This window comes from Bubalus bubalis, chromosome 5, assembly GCF_019923935.1.
Source record: "Bubalus bubalis isolate 160015118507 breed Murrah chromosome 5, NDDB_SH_1, whole genome shotgun sequence".
NCBI lineage: Eukaryota > Metazoa > Chordata > Mammalia > Artiodactyla > Bovidae > Bubalus > Bubalus bubalis.
In genome coordinates, this window is record NC_059161.1 from 73972538 (window position 1) to 73983335 (window position 10798).

General features: G+C 40.5%; 1 long non-coding RNA gene across 1 annotated transcript; it reads left to right on the plus strand.

The window, feature by feature from the left end:
- The first annotated feature begins 5988 nt into the window (after positions 1-5988).
- Positions 5989-9571, plus strand: LOC123333579. The gene is made up of 2 exons (XR_006550957.2): positions 5989-6514; positions 9357-9571. It is a non-coding gene; the product is annotated as an uncharacterized LOC123333579 (long non-coding RNA).
- Positions 9572-10798: the final 1227 nt, after the last annotated feature.

The window sequence follows — 10798 nt, forward strand, 5'->3', positions numbered from 1 at the left end:
AAATAAATTTATATTTTAAAAAGGAAAAAAAAGTCAGTAATAGTTAACCAGCTCATTTGAAGAAACAGCCTACAGAGGATCAGTAGGAACCTACCTCCAGAACAACAGTTCAGGTTGCCCATTTTCAATCTCAAGGTTGAAAGTGAGCTCTTCTCTGATCCTACCTCCAGAAAAACAGTTCAGGTTGCCCATTTTCACTCTCAAGTTTGAAGGTGAGCTCTTCTCACTTGACACCATATGTGAACCTCTCAGCTCACAAAGCAACACCTGGTGCAGAATGTGCATTATCACATTACAGTGGAGACGATTCATCACAGAACTTTCAGAGTGAACTGGACTCTGTACAGGATGAGTCCAACTGCTACTGTCCAAAAACTGTGTTTCTATGGACAAACTGTTCTTTTCAAAGTAAAAAAAAAAAAAAAAAAAAAAATTTTCAAATAAGGAATCCTAGGTTCACAGCTTTCTCTCTGATTAAGAAAATAATGTATATGAGAGAAAAAGACCTGCCCCCCAAATATAGTTGTTTGTGAACATCTCAGGGTGAAAAGGAACAAGGCTAACATGTTGACAAGAAAATGAATTCTATTCCTGTACATATATCATTTCTAATCATTTCTAAGATATCTAAGTAACCAGATATTTCTAGATCAAATAACTTAAAATATACTCCACTCGAAATAAAAATCAGCTTTAATTGAAATTCAATTGCAAAATGTCATATTCTTATTGTAAAATACATAAACTTATCAAATTGTGTAACTCCTTCTCTCCTTCTCTACATATATTACTTTCTTTTCTCCGGATGCATCTACATGTAAAGACTTACTTATCTCTCAGATCACATCAGATCAGATCAGTCAATCAGTCATGTCCGACTCTTGGTGACCCTGTGAATCGCGGCACTCCAGGCCTCCCTGTCCATCACCAACCCCCAGAGTTCACTCAGACTCATGTCCATCGAGTCAGTGATGCCATCCAGCCATCTCATCCCCTGTCATCCCCTTCTCCTCCTGACCCCAATCCCTCCAGCATCAGAGCCTTTTCCAATGAGTCAACTCTTCACATGAGGTGGCCAAAGTACTGGAGTTTAAGCTTTAGCATCATTCCTTCCAAAGAAATCCCAGGGCTGATCTCCTTCAGAATGGACTGGTTGGATCTCCTTGCAGTCCAAGGGACTCTCAAGAGACTCCTCCAACACCACATTTCTAAAGCATCAATTCTTCGGCGCTCAGCCTTCTTCATAGTCCAACTCTCACATCCATACATGACCACAGGAAAAACCATAGCCTTGACTAGACAAACCTTTGTTGGCAAAGTAATGTCTCTGCTTTTGAATATGCTATCTAGGTTGGTCATAACTTTCCTTCCAAGGAGTAAGCATCTTTTAATTTCATGGCTGCAGTCACCATCTTCAGTGATTTTGGAGCCCAGAAAAATAAAGTCTGACATGGTTTCCCCATCTATTTCCCATGAAGTGATGGGACCGGATGCCATGATCTTCGTTTTCTGAATGTTGAGCTTTAAGCCAACTTTTTCACTCTCCACTTTCAATTTCATCAAGAGGCTTTTGAGTTTCTCTTCACTTTCTGCCATAAGGGTGGTGTCATCTGCATATCTGAGGTTATTGATATTTCTCCCGTCAATCTTGATTCCAGCTTGTGTTTCTTCCAGTCCAGCATTTCTCATGATGTACTCTGCATAGAAGTTAAATAAACAGGGTGACAATATACCGCCTTGACATACTCCTTTTCCTATTTGAGCCAGTCTGTTGTTCCATGTCCAGTTCTAACTGTTGCTTCCTGACCTGCATACAAATTTCTCAAGAGGCAGATCAGGTGGTCTGGTATTCCCATCTCTTGAAGAATTTTCCACAGTTTATTGTGATCCACACAGTCAAAGGCTTTGGCATTGCCAATAAAGCAGAAATAGATGTTTTTCTGGAACTCTCTTCCTTTTTTCACGATCCAGCAGATGTTGGCAATTTGATTTCTGGTTCCTCTGCCTTTTCTAAAACAAGCTTGAACATCAGGAAGTTCACAGTTCACATATTGCTGAAGCCTGGCTTGGAGAATTTTAAGCATTACTTTACGAGCACGTGAGTGCAATTGTGCGGTAGTTTGAGCATTCTTTGTCATTGCCTTTCTTTGGGATTGGAATGAAAACTGATCTTTTCCAGTCCTGTGGCCACTGCTGAGTTTTCCAAATTTGCTGGCATATTGAGTGCAGCACTTTCACAGCATCATCTTTCAGGATTTGGAATAGCTCATCTGGAATTCCATCACTTCCACTAGCTTTGTTTGTAGTGATGCTTTCTAAGGCCCACTTGACTTCACATTACAGGATGTCCGGCTCTAGGTCAGTGATCACACCAACGAGATTATCTGGGTCATGAAGATACTTTTTGTACAGTTCTTCTCTGTATTCTTGCCACCTCTTCTTAATATCTTCTGCTTCTGTTAGGTCCATACCATTTCTGTCCTTTATCGAGCCCATCTTTGCATGAAATGTTCCTTTGGTATCTCTGATTTTCTTGAAGAGATCCCTAGTCTTTCTCATTCTGTTGTTTTCCTCTATTTCTTTGCATTGATTGCTGAAGAAGGCTTTGTTATTTCTTCTTGCTATTCTTTGGAACTCTGCATTCAGATGTTTATGTTTGCTTTTCTCCTTTGCTTTTTGCTTCTCTTCTTTTCACAGCTATTTGTAAGACCTCCCCAGACAGCCATTTTGCCTTTTTGCATTTCTTTTCCAGGGGGATGGTCTTGATCCCTGTCTCCTGTACAATGTCATGAACCTCATTCCATAGTGCATCAGGCACTCTATCTATCAGATCTAGGCCCTTAAAATCTATTTCTCACTTCCACTGTATAATCATAAGGCATTTGATTTAGGTCATACCTGAATGGTCTAGTGGTTTTCCCTCCTTTCTTCAATTTAAGTCTGAATTTGGCAATAAGGAGTTCATGGTCTGAGCCACAGTCAGCTCCTGGTCTTGTTTTTGCTGACTGTATAGAGCTTCTCCATCTCTGGCTGCAAAGAATATAATCAATCTGATTTCGGTGTTGACCATCTGGTGATGTCCATGTATAGAGTCTTCTCTTGTGTTATTGGAAGAGGGTGTTTATTATGACCAGTGCATTTTCTTGGCAAAACTCTATTAGTCTTTGCTGTGCTTCATTTCGTATTCCAAGGCCAATTTTACCTGTTACTCCAGGTGTTTCTTGACTTCCTACTTTTGCATTCCAGTCCCCTATAATGAAAAGGACATCTTTTTTGGGTGTTAGTTCTAAAAGGTCTTGTAGGTCTTCATAGAACCGTTCAATTACAGCTTCTTCAGCGTTACTGGTTGGGGCATAGACTTGGATTACTGTGACATTGAATGGTTTGCCTTGGAAATGAACAGAGATCATTCTGTCATTTTTGAGATTGCATCCAAGCACTGCATTTCGGACTCTTTTGCTGACCATGATGGCTACTCCATTTCTTCTGAGGGATTCCTGCCCGCAATAGCAGATATAATGGTCATCTGGGTTAAATTCACCCATTCCAGTACATTTCAGTTTGCTGATCCTAGAATGTTGACATTCACTCTTGCCATCTCTTGTTTGACCACTTCCAATTTGCCTTGATTCATGGACCTGACATTCCAGGTTCCTATGCAATATTGCTCTTTATAGCATTGGACCTTGCTTCTATCACCAGTCACATCCACAGCTGGGTATTCTTTTTGCTTTGGTTCCATCCCCTCAGTCTTTCTGGAGTTATTTCTCCACTGATCTCCAGTAGCATATTGCACACCTACTGAGCTGGGGAGTTTCTCTTTCAGTATCCTATCATTTTGCCTTTTCTTACTATTCATGGGGTTCTCAAGGCAAGAATACTTCAGTGGTTTGCCATTCCCTTCTCCAGTGGACCACATTCTGTCAGATCTCTCCACCATGACCCGCCCATCTTGGGTTGCCCCACGGGCATGGCTTAGTTTCATTGAGTTAGATAAGGCTGTGGTCCTACTGTGATTAGATTGACTAGTTTTCTGTGAGTATGTTTTCAGTGTGTCTGCCCTCTGATGCCCTCTTGCAACACCTACCATCTTACTTGGGTTTCTCTTACCGTGGGAGTGGGTTATCTCTTCACGGCTGCTCCAGCAAAGTGCAGCCATTGCTCCTTACCTTGGACGAGGGGCATCTCCTCACTGCCGCCCTTCCTGACCTTCAAAGTGGGATAGCTCCTCTAGGCCCTCCTGCGCCCGCGCAGCCACGGCTCTTTGAACGTGGGGTTGGTCGTCTCTGTCAATTCATTTAACAATTTATCTGTTATTGTGTGTAAAACCTGGCTATTCACTGAACAAGTAACAAAAAACAATTCACTGTGTTTTCAGCTGTAGGTTAGGTGAAAGTGTATTGTTTTTCTACATGAAGAATTTTAGACAACCCTAAACTCTAGGATTAAATGTGTGTTCTGGGTCACAATTCAATGCCTAATCACTCCCCATTCTCATGATCATGAACAGTGGCTATAGGATGATAAGTGACCAGCCCCCTAAAACACAGAAGTGAAAACTTTAAGAGAAAGATGAAAAAGTGAAAGTGAAGTCATTCAGTCATGTCCAATTCTTTGCGACCACATGGACTGTAGCCTACCAGGCTCCTCCGTCCATGGGATATTCCAGGCAAGAATACTGGAGTGGGTTGCCATTTCCTTCTCCAAAAGTTGCCCCATTTAAAATAAATTAGGTGCCCTTACAAGGTATGGAATACCATATTGTGTGTGTGTACCTCTGTGTTCAATAGCATCTGTTTCTTTGAAACCCCATGGACTGTAGCCCGCCAGGTTGCTCTGTCCATGGGATTTTCAAGGCAAGAATACTGGAGTGTGTTGCCATTTCCCTTCCAGGTGATCCTCCCAACCCAGGGATGGAACTCATGTCTCCTGTGTATTCTGCACTGGCAGACGGATTCTTTACCATTGAGTCATCTGGAAAGCCCAGGCATAGTACAAAGCCTTATTGTTACTGGGGGTAAAAAAAAAAAAAAAAAAAAAAAAAAAAAGGTAAAAGTGTTAGTCACTAAATCATGTTGGGCTCTTTGCATCTCAGTAGACTGTAGCCCCAGCCAGTCTCTCTGTCCATGGGATTCTCCAGGCAAGAATGCTGGAGTGGGCAGCCATTCCCCTCTCCAGGGGTCTTCCCAACCCAGGGATTGAACCTGTGTCTCTTGCACTGAAGGTAGATTCTTTATTGTGTGAGCCCCCAGGGAAGCCCTTCAATGTTTACTCACCTCACCTCCAAATATCTGAACTTGCAGATTAAGTGGGTCCTTGATGAAGTAAAACAATAATGAAGATGGTGTCAAAGTATTTCCAAGGATTACCCAACTGAGATATGAGCCAAGGATGGAAAATAACAGGTAATATTGTTATTCTAAATGAACAATTTTAGTGCTTCCCAGCTTGATGGAAAATGCGTGTGTGTGTGTGTATGTGTGTGTGTGTGTGTGTGTGTGTGTGTATAAATAAGGAAACTGAGGAATAAAATTTAAAAAAAAGAATTAGGGAATCTATTTCTTTTTTAATAAGATTTTTAAAGTATGTATTGAATTTGTTACTATATTGCTTAGTTGTTTTTTATGTTTTCGGATTTTTAGCTCCCAGGCATGTGGGATCTTAGTTCCCAGCTAGAGATTGAACCCACAACCCACTCCCCTTACTATGGAAGGGGAAATCCTAACCACTAGACTGCCAGGCAAATCCCTAGGACTGTATTTTCAAATATACTGGAGGAATATAATTCAAAAAGGAGTAAAGGACAGCAGTTCAGACTCCCAGTTTTGGAAGGAAATCAGAATAAAGCAGAAAACTTCCCTTCCAGGTACCACCTGAGAACTCATGGTGAACCAAGAGCAAACAAGTAAATGTAGGTAAAGCTCTTAGAAACATGCACATCAGAGTGTCGGCACTATCTGATAGTTCCATTAATAAGTCTGGAAAAAATAACATTACTTCCAGTGACAGCATCTAGAAGGCTACAGAATAGGGAAGGAAGGAAACAGATTTTAATATACGTTCTGTGGTAACCTGTGAACTTTCCACAAGTGTGCTTTTCTCTTTGCTTAAAATATAAAATATTTTTATAAACTAAGGCCCATGTCATGGCACGGACACACACTTTGGTCCCAAGGTGAGGAATTCAGACAGGGTGCAGTGGGGATGGCTATTTCTGCTCTAGGATGTTGAGGTCTCAGGAGAGGAGTCTCACCAGTTGGGGTTGATACTAACACTAGGATCTGGACTCCTCTGGAGATCACATCACTGCCAGGTCTGCAGCTGAAGCTGGGCTTGCTGGCAGAGCTTCAGGAAGCCTCCCCACGAGGCCTGGGCTTCCTCCTCGAAGGCAGAACTGCAGAGCTCATTGTGGGTGGTGGAGGGCTCCAGCAGGAGATTGACCTGAGTGGCTCATGGCCTTTTCAGGCTTAACTGTGGACATTACACAGTGTTATTTCCAGGACATCTGTCAGTGGTAAGTAAGCCCCCATCACTCTGTAACAACTCTTATTAAAGTAAACGGCCTAGACCCACATCTAAGTGGGTGAAACATAAAAGAAATTGCATAGGTGTTAAGATTTATACCTGTACATATCAGTTTAAAAATAATAGCAATGTATCCACGTATTTATATGGTTGAGCCCCTTCATTGTTTACCAGATCCAACCAGTTAATCCTAAAGGAAATCAGTCCTGAATATTCATTGGAAGGACTGATGCTGAAGCTGAAACTACAATACTTTGACCACCTTTTACGAAGAACTGACTCATTTGAAAAACTCTGATGCTGGGAAAGATTGAAGGCAGGAGGAGAAGGGGATGACAGAGGATGAGATGGTTGGATGGCATCATCAATTCAATGAACATGCATTTGAGTAAGCTCCAGGAGTTGGTGATGGACAGGGAGGCCTGGCATGCTGCAGTCCATGTGGTTATAAACAGTCGGACACAACTGAGCAACTGAAATGAGCTGAAGGAATGCCATACAATATTTCTTCTTCTCTATCTGACTTACTTCACTCAGTATGACACTCTCTAGGTCCATCCATGTTGCTGCAAATAGCATTATTTCATTTTTCTTTTTAATCTGGAGAAAAACATGATCTGAAAGGATACATGCACCCCAATGTTCATTGCAGCACTGTTTACAATAGCCAAGTCATGGAAGCATCCTAAATGTCCATTGACAGAGGAGTGGATAAAGAATTGTGGCCCATATATACAAAAGAATATTACTCAGGCAGTTTCACCTTTTAAAAATTGTCAGTCTTTGGGCTAAACCAGCATCTATTTGGAGTAGATCTCAGAATGCCTTTGAACAATGGGGTGAGTGTCAAGGATGGAGTAAGAATCAGGGATGGTTATTAACCATGTAGGAGATATGTAGTCTTTTAGAACTTCAGGAAATCATGTTGAAGTTGGGGAGAAGCGCAAGGACCTATAGATCCCCTCAGAGGAAATTAGGGCAATCAGCATGTACATGCTCTGGACATGTCATTGCTTATGAGCTGTGATCCTGTGCTTTTGAATTTGTACTGCAATCTAGGGTGTAGTGGCATGCCCTGCAATCTAAGGTGGAGTGGTTTTTACCTGCCTAAAGGACTGATATGAAGAATTGCTGTCTTCTCCCTGGTTTACCGCTACCGTCTCCGTGCTGTATATGAATGCAGCCAAGCAATAAGACACTAACGGTGTCTTTCAGAGCTGTTCAATCCTTCCTTGATAAACTAGGAGCATGTGGACAAGATAAATGTCCTAAGACAGAAATGCTATCCAGGATCCTGAAAGAAAAGCACCCTCACATATGTCATAAAAGACACGAGGAGAAATTCTGCTTGGAAGAGTATTTTTCTATACCTCAGAATTTTGTGTCATATTATGTTTCGCTAAAGCCTGTCTGGCAATGCCTACAGTTTTAAGGAAAAAAGGGGGGGGAAAAGTGGTGTGGCTGTGTATCTTATCTTTGTTACAATCCATTGGTGGATGGTGATGTGCTTTGTGTCAGCTTTATACTCCCTAAATAGGGATTTAAGGAGTAGAGTAAGGTGGCCATCATAAGAAGAAATATGGTATATTTTAAAAATGATTGATACATGACAATATACTTAAGGGGCAACCACCAAGAAAGCAGTGATGTGAGGATTTTGGGAAAGAGATAAGTTAAACTGTTGGTGCCTACATACATGTGTTACAAATTGTTCTTGGATAAGATACAATTCTGGTATTGTGTATCATAATTGCCAGGTATAAATAAAACATTGTAGTAAAAAAATATATAATAGCAATGCATGAAAAGATGCTCAGCATAATTAATCATCAGGGAAATGCAGATTAAAAAAACAAACAATGAGGTATACAAAAACAAATGTTGGTGAGGATACTGAGAAAAGTGAACCCTCCCACACTGTTGGTGGGTATGTAAATTGCAATAGATGCTACAGAAAACAGTATAAAGGTTCCTCAACAAAATAAAAATAGAGCTACCATATGATCTAGCAGTTCAACTCCTGAGTATATATTTGAAGAATACCAAAACCACTATTTCAAAAAAGTACACGAAGCCCACTGTTCAAAGCAGTAAAATATGTCATTTGTAGCAACATGGATAGATTTGGAAGGCATTATGCTCAGTGAAATAAATCAGAGAAAGACAGATACTGAATGATATCCCTTATGTGTGGAATATCTGTAACACAACAAACTAGTGAATGTAACAAAAAAGAAGCAGACTCATAGATAGACCAAACTAGTGGTTACCAGTGGTTACCATTTCTTTCTCCAGGGCACCTTCCCCACTCAGGACTTGAATTCTCATCTCCTGCATTGGCAGGCGGATTCTTTACTTGAGAAGGAAAGCCCAGGGAAGCCCACAGATACGTATGAGGAGATATATATATATATATATATATATATATATATATATATATATATATGAAACTGAATCACTTTGCTGTATACCTGAAATTAACACAACATTGCAAATCAACTATACTTCAATAAAAGTTAAATATTAATTCAAAAAATAAACATAGTTTTAAATGGCCTACAGATAATTTGACTCAAAGCAAAGTAAGCAATAATTTCAGTATCAGCATTTATATATCTCCACTATATAAGACTGTTCAAGTGACCCCTGCTCCCTTCCCACTGTATGCTCCTACCTCTATCTCTAGTCTCAGGCCTCACTCTGATGTCAAACACTACACATGCACAGCTTGCATTGTGGAGTCTGGGAGAAGGAAAATCCCAGTTTTATTGTTTAATAGCCATGTGAGTGTTCTGAACTTAATATTATCATCCTACACTTTTCTGTTGCAGTCTTAATTCTGTATCTACACAGAGAGAAAGCCATGAGCGAACCCAGTGAGAAGGCAGTCATCTCAAAGCCAAGGATGGACTGCTCAAGAAAATCCAACTCAACCTTAAATCCCAGCCTCCAGAACATGAGAGAATAGTGTTCGGTCTTTTAAACAACCGGGTCTGTGGTATTTTGTGATGGCAGTCCTAGTAAACTAAGACAAGACTCTAAAACATCTTTGAATCTAAATTACTTTAGCTATTTATATAACTTATAATTACAATGTATTGACTAACAAGTGAAATAATCTAGAGATAATGGTGTACATACCTATGAATTTTATTTTCTTTTGGTATGTTTTTCCTGTGACTTCCAATTCCAATGAACTACTCATTGAACTCATTCTCAGGGCTTCCCTGGTGACTCAGAGGTAAAGAAACCACCTGCCAATTCAGGAGATGTGGGTTGGGAAGATCCCCTGGAGAAGGAAAAGACAAGCCACCCCAGTATTCTTGCCTGGGATATCCCATGAACAGAGAGGCCTGATGGGCTACAGTCCATGGGGTCGCAAAGAGTTGGACACGACTTAGCAACTAAACAACAATAAACTCAATCCCCTCACTGGTTCATGTTATACATATAAGGGCAAAGAAAATGAGAAGAGAAAAAGTTAATAGTCCAAGGCATTTAGAGAAAGTTTGCTTGCATAAAATTTACAAAATATTATTCAGATACTATCTTGTTTTATTTTTACTTTCCTCTCATTCTGGTAATACTATTCTTCATGAATATGTCTGTTAGAATATTATTGTTTTTCTTTAAATGAAAAATTTTGAATTGCATAACACCCTTAGAAATTCTCACAGTATTACAATATAAGTAAATAGAAAATGAAAATGACTTCATCTTGTTGTATAAGCATTTAATGCATTTTGGTTTCCTATTTAAATGCCAATTTGTTGGGGCTCCCAAATCTTCTGCCTGGAACATGTGAGTCATATTCAAGTGTGCCATCAACTCAAGGGAAGGGCTCTTTCTCTGCTGCAATCTGCCTCACTTCAGAGTCCCATAGACTCCTTACAGTGTTTTCTTGACAAAAAGCTGATAATCATGACTAATCCCTCACTTTCTTTCACTTCCCATTTCACATTTGCTAGTTCAACCTTCAGACCACCCACCCCACCTCCAACTCCACCAATTCTGAATCAAATCTCCCCTTACATTAGTTCTTTTCAGTCCTTGAACCACAAACCCTGCAAAGGATCAGACCACACACTTCAACTCTCCTCCAGCAAGGGGGCTTTGCCTCACAGGGCAGTCCCACACATGCTCTTTTTCTTCATCAATTTCCCCAAAGCAGGTTGATCAAATCACCTGATCCCCATTATCTCTAATTAAAGGCAGGGAGAAGAAAGGAACTGATATTACCTACATCTGGTGATTCTAGGCTAGCTCCCTTTTT